Raw genomic sequence first — 10,377 nt, forward strand, 5'->3', positions numbered from 1 at the left:
GATTGAAATGTAAGCCTAGCCATTAAAGATCATGGGTACACTGGACCATACAGAAGAATGCTGGCTTTCATGTTAGGAGAGCTGGATCCATGTACCCACCCTGCCATAGCCATGCCTGGCAACCATAACCATTTGCATAAATACAGTTGCTATTTTCAACCAGAGCCAACTCTATAGACTATAGATTCTATAGAGTCTACAGATTCACTCTTTTCTCCGAGACGTAAACTCAGCCATGAAAAATTCTGGGTACTTTGGCTCATGCAGCAAAATCTGTCTATCTCCGAAGACTGGCATGCAAGAACTCTCACACTACTGAAGCCAAACCTACTGTTTTCATGACCCACAATCACCATTTTTCCGATAGCCCTGCCTCCTCACTGACACTCTTTGATTTCCTATGGGGATACCGTTCTGACCAAACTTCAGTTACCCCAGTCTTTGAGTTTATATAACTAGGGATTTTTAGATTGAGTACTGGCACGCTCCACTGGAATCTTCCTTCTTTCAGAAAGTTTGGCAGCTAGTTACACACCCTTACAATTTATAATACCTGCAACATTGCTTTGCATTTCTGAACAACTTTGTTTGATGCTTTCTTTGTTATAAAAACACAACAGTTTAATAGAATGAAGAGCTAACAATAAGAACTTACTATAACTTCTGCCATTGTAATAATGACTTCATTAGAGATACAAGTATTTTCACAAATATGCTTTCTAATACTATACTTTATCTTTTTATTTTAATTAACTTTTTCTTCTTCCTTTATTTTCTCTTCCTATATAATTTTAATAACTTTGCTTTCCCTTATTGGAAACAAATGTATTCTGATCAACTATGTTAACTATGCGATGCATTTTCTTTAAATACATTTTTAAAAAGATGCTCATTATGTAGATAGAGTTCCTCAACTAAAAATTGAGTAGACTTAATATTGGGGAATAAAAAATGTAATTGTTATCATATAAATAAAAATGTGTATATAATTACATAAACAGATTTGAAAATAATATACAATATATGTGTATAAAATACATAAATGCTTTCATATACTCAAATACACATATACACAAAGGCATTTTTGTATTTCACCTATAACAACATCCATATACTTTTAAATTACAGCATTAATTTGGGAAAATGATGTTCTATTAAACTTTGACACTTATCTTACTTAAGAATTTGGGGGGGGTCACACCCAGTGACTCTCAGGGGCTACTCCTGGCTATGCACTCAGAAATCGCTCCTGGCTTGTGGGGGCCATATGGGACGCCGGGGTATCAAACCACAGTCTGTCCTAGGCTGACGCTCGCAAGGCAGACGCTTTACCTTTAGCACCACCACTCAGGCCCCTTACTTAAGAATGTTTGTGCTGGCAAGTGTAAACATTTATTTTTCTAGCTAATTTGGGGTTGATATATTATAACTGTGATGGCATTTTAAATCACAATCAGAAAAGGATACGCTTATTTTTCAATGTCTACTGCTTAAAAAATTTATTTCACCTAAAACATAAATCATTTTGTGAAAGAAGATATTTTATGTAATTGTTATTATATATATTTAATAAGAAAATTAAGAATAAATTAGAATTAATTAGAAGGAATCTTGACAGAACACCTAGATCATCTGTAGACAAAGATAAACCATATTATAGACACAGAATAGTTATTTCTGATAGGTGCAAATATAAGGCAATTATATTTAATTGATCAATATTTTTCTCTGTAAATAAATGCTATAAAAAGGCTGTATGTGGTATTTGATTTTAAGAAACTAAAAAAATTAAAACAAACATTTAGAGATTGACTACGAACTTTAAGTTGATACTTTTTTCTCATAATTTTAAGCTGTACTGTTAAATAAGTGCCAACTTAATAAAGACAGGATACACAGGATTGGTCTCTAAATTACCTTCCTTCGTTCTATAAAATTCCTTTTTTGGGACTGGATAGATAGTACATGGTTAAGGTACATGACTTGCATACTAGTGAGACTAGTTTGAGATCTGGTACAGGAGTGATCCCTGGTCACAGATTCAGTAGTATACTCCAAGAACTGCCAGGTGTACCCCAACTCCTCCACTTCCAACAAAACAAAATTTCTTTATCAAAAGCATCAAATCATTTAATAATGGAATTTATTCTGCTGCTTGTTTGAGATAAATGCATGAATATATTTTGAATTCCAGAATTTGAAGATACCTAAGAGAACATGTTCATAGCTTAAGTTTTTAGTTTTGAGGAAATTATACACCTGAGTAAGGACTATACACTGGAATCTGAATATATTAAAAGATTACTAAGATAGAAAAAATGCTAATTATTTTTATTTGAGGGCCATTTAATAATCAGGGCTTATTTCTGATTCTGAATTCAGGAATCACTCCTTGTATTGCTCGGACACTCTACTCAGGCAAGTTTTTAACCACTGGCTAAATGATTTATTAACTGGTTAGTCAATTAAATAATTAGTTAACTGCCTGATTTCTCCAACTCCTGGTTTACTTAAGCACCATGATTGTAGTCGGGTTTTAATCATTAACAGAACACCCCCCCTTCACCAGTGCAACATTCCACCACCAATGCCCCTCTTCCTCCTTCCCAACACCTCCCTGTATTGGAGACAGGCACTCTACTTCTCTCACTTATCAATACCTGCTTTATTTAAATAAACTAGGAGAGGGCTGTAGACTAGAACAGTGGGAAGGACACTTGCATTGCATGTTGCTGACCCATGTTCAATCCCCAGCTTCCTATATAGTTACCTGAGCATTGACGGGAGTAATTCTTTTTTTAAATCTTTATGTAAGCAAAATGATTACAAACATAATTGTAGTTGGGTTTCAGGCATAAACAGAATACCCACCTTCACCAGTGCAACATTCCAACATTCCCATCACCAATGCCCCCCCCCCACAACCACTGCCTGTATTCGAGACAGGCATTTTATTCTCTCACTCATTAAGATAGTCATGATAGTTGTTAATGTAGTTATTTCCCTAACTGCACTCACTCTTTGTGATGAGCTTCATATTGTGAGCCAATCCTTCTGTCCCTCACCTCTATTGTCTCTGGGCATTATTACAATAATGTCCTTAATTTTTCTTAAAACTCTTAGATGAGTGAGACTATTTTGTGTCTATCTCTTCCCTCTGACTTATTTTACTAAACATAATAGATTCTATGTACATCCTAATATAGGAAAATTTTATGACTTCATCTCTCCTGAAAGTTGCATTGTGTATATATACCACAGTTTCTTTAGACATTTATTTATTGAAGGTCATCTTGGTTGTTTTTAGAGTCTGGCTGTTGTAAATAGCACTGCAATGAATATAGGTGTGAGGAGGGATTTTTGAATTGTGTATTCATTGGTGAAACCATTTTTATAGGAATAGCTGAAGAACTTAACATACACATATAGTTCCTTTATATTATGTTTACATTGTCTTGCTGTAAGTTATCCAAAGCAATACATTTTAGAATCTATTTAAAATACAAAATAATATAAACTAAAGATCTTCATATGACATCTTGATTTTGTTTTGTTTTGTTTTGTCTATTTTTGGTTCACACCTAGTAGTGTTTAGAAATTACTCCTGATGGGATTTGGGAGACCATACATAGTATCAAGTACAGAACCAGTGTCAACTGCATGCAAAGAAAGCACCTACTTTCTGTACTATTGTCTCCACCCTATCGTTATGCCTTTTATTAGAATAAACACATTTTCTTTCATTTCAGTCATATTTCAGGTTAAATATCACTAATAATTAGTTTTATAGTCTGCCTCTGTATCCTCTATCATCTTCCGATTTTATCATCACTGTATTGCTACTTTTGTCTTTTTTATATGGTTTGTGATCTACTGTGCTTTGTTTTCTCTATGGATAGAGATCAAACTCTGCACATTTTGTGTTTTATTCTCAGCATTTCCCTTGTCCACTGTGTAATGGAGTCTCAAGAAATTAAATAAAACTGTCTCATCTCTTTGTGAGATATCACTGTGAAATAATGAAAACTTTGTTATGATTTATACAAGATTCTGAAAACAATTCCAGGAACAGTTTCTCCAGGACAGAATAGAAATCAAGTTGTCATCCCCAAATTAACTATATTGCGGTCCCACATTCTAAACTATAAGTCAATATCCCTGTTTCAAATGGCGTGCCAAATGCAGTTACTAGCATGCAGCTGAAATGCAATAAATATTTTCTGAATGAACAAACCACTAAAAACATAAATGAGTTAAAGAAGCAAATTGATCTACTATTTAAATTTTGAAATATCATTGTCTAAAACTATTTATTTACATAATTATTGGGCATTGTTGAATAAAAATTTATTTTAAATGAAATTTGACAGTTGTAATACTAAATGGGCTGTTGTTGAGATTTTGATTAAAATACCTGATAGTAAGTTTTTCATAACTTTTTGGTACTGGTTACAAAAACTTTTAGAATACTACAAATAATTTGTTTCATTAATACAATTAATATTTTGCACTGCTGTTACCTATGTAATTTTCATTTTCTAGTGTATACTAAAAATTTATGTGCCATTATTTGATATAAAACATACCTCATTTTATTATTATCCACATAGTTTAATTTCTCAATACCTTCAGTTTCATACATAAGTAACAATATATTAGAGGAGATTTACCTGAGTCTAATTATAGTACTATTAGACTCCATCTCTAGTCCCATTTTTGTTTGTTCTGGGGGTCACTACTGATGCTGCACACAAAACCATGTAATATCAAATACTGAACCAAACTTTCTTCTATTTGAAAAAAAATGTATTTTTGTTCTATAAGCTATCTTCCCAGATTTATAATAATATATCCTTCTAAACTTGTTTTTGTGACAACTGCTTGTGTCACTATATAGCATGTATTTGCTTGCTTGTGTGATAATTTTAGCCTACTCTTTACAAGAACATAAACTCCATGAGATGAGGACTTTTTATTACTACTCTTCAGAGATTTTTTTACAATACTTTGGCTCTCGATAATTATTGATTGAATAAATGGAAAAATCATGAACACCATATTTATAATCACCAATTTCCAAATGCAATGCAATACTGTTTTTTCCAATTACATCCTCTCAAAATTTCACAGGAAATATTTTAAACTGTATCTTTAATTTCATTGGTCCAAATTTAAAACATCAAAGATATATTCATATATGCTCATTTGACAAGTACTATGAACCTTTAGGTCACATATCTAAAAAATGACAAATAATTTTAAATTTCAATCAATGTTTTACTAAAGTCAAAATAGTATCTTATGTAAAAATAAATCACTTGCTTTATTAAAACATAAACCATCCATAAATATAATTAATTATATCATAAAAATTAGTTTGAATTTATTAGCATTATTAACATTTCACCAAAATTAGTTCCAGATGTTGTTTGAAGAAAGCATGTATTCAGGAAATGATCATTTTATTTTTCTACAATTTTTTTATTCTAGTAGAGAAACTTTAATTGATTACTATTATTTTAAAAGTCAATCCAGAAAGCAAAATTTTGTAATTATTTTTCCAAGCTTTATATATATAAAACATGGATGTCACTTTAATTTGTACTTGGTCCATGTACTAAATATAAATATGTTGATTTAACTTAAAAAAATTAATTGATTTTAAATCATTGTGGTGACTAGACCTAGTTGAACACAGGATTACTCTTGGTTCTATTCTTGGAGATAAATGTTTGGATGATCCATTTGGGTGGGGTATTAGATCCAGGTTAGGGTTGTCTGCAAGTCAAGCAACCTAGTTTCTTAATTATCACTCCAACTGTCTTGCAAAAAAAATGGAAAGAAACAACTTAAGACTCAGCAACTACATATGGGACCTAAGCACTATAGTATGTTATGTCTAAGCACAGAGACAGAAGTAAGCTCTGAGTTCTACTGGAAGCATTTAACCACCAAATTGAAAAAAAGGAAAGAAAGTAAAATAGTATTAACAAATGGAAAATGTCACTTTCTCAAATAACTTTATGTTATAAAATTAATGATGTAGTTTAAAATCAGTACATTGTAACTTTAAAAAACCCTGTATTTTATACTATGATACAAAGTGCTGATTATAAGTAACTTATACCTTATACAAAATTTGTAATATAATAAAACTAAATCAAAATATGTATCTGATAATTTAAATATAATGCAATAAAGTTAATATGAGATAACAAATTATTGAGATTTTTTTAAACTTTATTTATTTATTTATTATTTTTAGGCCACACCTAGATGCACTCAAAAGCTATTCTGTCTCTGCACTCAGAAATTGTCCCTGGCAGGCTGGGGTACCATATGAGAAGCCAGGTATCAAACCAAGTCCCTCCCAGTTCAGCAACATGCAAGGCAAACTCACTACTGCTGTACTATCTCTCCAGCCCCACAAACTATTTGGATTTTGATTAAAATAAAAAATCTTACGTTAAATTACTGATACAAATTTTTTTCATATTCATAAAATCTTTATAGTATGTGTGTGGTGTCTCCTTGATAATATTATAATTTCTTTTATGTGCCTAAACATAAACCTAAAGTGATGATCTGGTATACAAAATCTAAAGATCATTAATATTTCTGTGAAGACAATATGTTGTTTATGGAGAAATATTCAAGACTGAGTATCAAATACTTTTGTAAAATGGGCTTATTATATTTCTTATTCACTTAAACAATCCAAACTTGGAAAATCTTGAAAGGAGCTGATATCACTAGAATATCTCAGGAGGTAGAGAATACCAGAGGTGCTGAAAGAATCATAAAAATTTGGGTGTGATGTTGGGGGTGCAGATCTGGTAGTACTTAGAACTTATGCCTGATTTTTAACTTGTGGCAGGGCTCAGGAGACCAAATCTAACTGGGGTTGGTTGCTGAATGCAAGACAAATGCCCTGACCCTTTTATCACTCTGACCCCAAAATGATTGGTTTTGATCTAGTGGAGCATTAAGTTAAAAAGAATAAAGGTATGTCAAAAATCATGTTAGGGATGATGACCTGGGAGTTATGGGGTTATATTTCAATATATTGTCATCTTCACACATCAATAATGTATACACATTAGTATTCAAATTTTACAATGGTTTCATGAGATAAACTATAATGTTTTATTAGGGCTATGAATTTTCAGGAGGCATGCACATAATTATCCTTTCCCAAATGTTCCTATAGTTACTAAGTTAGGCTGTAAATGTCAAACATCAACTCAAATTCAGGTTCATCTCAGTGGAAATTGTACATTAGGCCTCCACTGCTATTTAGTTTTTCACATTCAATAGAATAGAAATGGAGTGTCCAGAGAAACAACACTATGCAATACCTATATTATATATTCCAGAAAGGTACATTTTCAAAAACACATGACTTGAAGAATAAACCAAGAAAAAACAAAAAACATAAAAAAGTGGAAGACAAATACTATTTTCTGGTAGACCCATTTTTGAGGAAAATAAATATTAATGAGTGATGGGAATATATTAATTGGCAAAAAAGTGCAGTCATCAACCTATAAGGGTTTTTCAGAAAGTAGAAAAAATTAACAAACTAGTATTTGAAAAATATCATTAACCATTTTTAACCACTGATGAGTCAGATGAATTATCTGGAAAAAATCTTGGAAAAATGCATTTCTGTCTTTACTACTTTAATTTTTAACTTTACTTCTGTACATGTAAAATAATATTAATTTATTGACTCATATTTGTATCAAGTTATATTATTGGTTTCTCTGTGCAACTTTGTCATTGATCATTAATTCCCTAAGATTCTGTACCTAGAATAATAGGGTGATACTAACAGGTTTTAGTTACATAATATTTTATATGTTTTTGTATAAAGTGAACAATTTGAATCACTATATATTTACTTTACAACATACAATATTTATAACTGATTCAATAGTCCACTATAAAAATCACTATGGTATTTAGACTATTACCTCCAATAATATATTCATTTACTAATTTCATGACATTTTTCTTTTGCCTTTCTTGACAAAGGAATTTGAATAATGATTAAGGTTATGGGTCATGATATAAATTGTTTTGAATTCTTTAATGGACAGTTGTTGCCCAATTTTTTTTGTGTAACCTTACCTACAAGAAAGACCTGCCCATTTCAGGGTGGTGTCTTTGAGGGGTTACAAAAGGTTTGGCCAGAAGGCCAGCAGAGGGGAGATGAGAAGATTTTGGAGGATAGAGGCAGCAGGAGGAGAGATGGCTGAAAGAAGCTAAGACGCAGGGCAAGCTGAGGATAGCATGCTTAAATAGGCTTAAGATTATAGGCCACACAAGAGGGCTGAATAAAGATGATATCTCCTGAAGAAGCCTGTCTGTGAGTTTTCTATGCTCCACTATGCTGACCTGCCGGCTGGAGGGGGTTCCATACATGTGTCTTGGGCTGGAGGAGAAGGACCTCTCATCCCTCCATCACCATCCACTACCATCCAAGCCCATCCAAAGGGATTCTATTCTACAGGCATTGTTATTTTATTAGACTTAAAGTTAGAAAGCATATTTAAAGACTTTTCTGAAAAAGATGACAATGAGTGTATATCCAGAAACATGCCACATTGCTGAAGGATAATATGAAAGCATTAAAAATAGAGCCAAGCTGGGGCCAGAGCTGTGGCGCGAAGTGGTAGGGCATCCGCTTTGCCAGCACTAGCCTAGGCTGGACCTTGTACAATCCTGTCATCTCACATGGTCCCTGAAGCCAGGAGCTGTTTCTGAGTGCCTAGCCAGGAGTCACCCCTGAATGTCACCAGGTGTGGTCCCTCAAAATCCAAACAAACAAAAAATAGAGCCAATCTTTTTACATGCTAGAAAAGACCGTGTTTTCTCTTTCTATCTCTCCCTCCCTCCTTCCCTCTCTCTCTCACTCTATCTCTCTTTTCTCTTTCTATTTCTGTTTGCCTCTCTCTTCCTTTTTCTTTAAATTAATGCTTTATGTAATGAGCATGCATCATAGAGTTAATATAGTTGATCATAAGTTTTTGTTTCCAGTAAGTGAGAAAAAATTATTAAAGAAAGGAAAGAGAGAGAAGAAAGGAAAATAAAGAGAAAGAAAGTTAAAAAACTACTCTATCTCCAATGAAACTTTTGAATCATCAGTATGTTTAGTAAACCCTGTCACTAATTGTTCTATTACTTCATTTATTTTTGAACATTAAGTAGCTTCAGATACACAGTGGCCTCCAAATTGTTATGTTCTTACATGAATATAAGCATTAAACAAAAATGGAGTTGTCAAAGAATTCCAAGCACAATTGCTGATATTGCAGTTTTTGCAAGCTTGAGTTTTGGCTGCCAGGGCTTCTGGAAATCACTGAATTTGGGGGTCTGATCACCCAAACTCACTCAAAAGAAAATTTCTGATAATATCAGCCCAAATACCTGCATACCTGGATCTTTTAAAATCAGATTGGTGTTTTACAGAAAGCTATTGGTGAAGTAGTGATTGTGAGTGGTGAATATAGCAGGCATGTCTTGGCAGTGTGGGAGAACTCTCGCAGTATGGACAGTTTTCAACTGCATGGCCAGTGTACCCATACTTCTTCATGGCTTGATTTACTTTTTTTTTTTTTTTCAAGAACAGAGTGAGTCTTGGCAATTGCATTTTGAGATAAAATCTTTAAATGATTCTTCCTCTTAGCATGCTCTTTTTTTTCTTTTGTTTTATTTAAACACCTTGATTACATAATGATTGTGTTTGGGTTTCAGTCATGTAAAGAACACCACCCATCACCAGTGCAAAATTCCCATCACCAATGTCCCAAGTCTCCCTCCTCCCCACCCAAACCCCGCCTGTACTCGAAACAGGCTCTCCATTTCCCTCATACATTCTCATTATTAGGACAGTTCAAATGTAGTTATTTCTCTAACTAAACTCATCACTCTTTGTGGTGAGCTTCCTGAGGTGAGCTGGAACTTCCAGCTCTTTTCTCTTTTGTGTCTGAAAATTATTATTGCAAGAATGTCTTTCATTTTTCTTAAAACCCATAGATGAGTGAGACCATTCTGCGTTTTTCTCTCTCTCTCTGACTTATTTCACTCAGCATAATAGATTTCGTGTACATCCATGTATAGGAAAATTTCATGACTTCATCTCTTTTCGGCCCATTCCAAGAGTTTCACGCAAGAGGACAGTAGACAGACATACACAGGTAGCACTCACAGTTTTTCACAGTCGGGCCCCTCTGGGCAGGCATAGTTTCGTGGATTTTCCCAGCCTGATGTCACAAACAGGGGACCGGCTTCTGCAAAAGCTAGCTGGTTTTTATGTTCTGGAGTCCCGCCCTGAAAATGGCCTCTGGAAGAGCGAGTTTTCTGGAGCCTCTT

Source organism: Suncus etruscus, chromosome 2, assembly GCF_024139225.1.
Source record: "Suncus etruscus isolate mSunEtr1 chromosome 2, mSunEtr1.pri.cur, whole genome shotgun sequence".
Lineage (NCBI taxonomy): Eukaryota > Metazoa > Chordata > Mammalia > Eulipotyphla > Soricidae > Suncus > Suncus etruscus.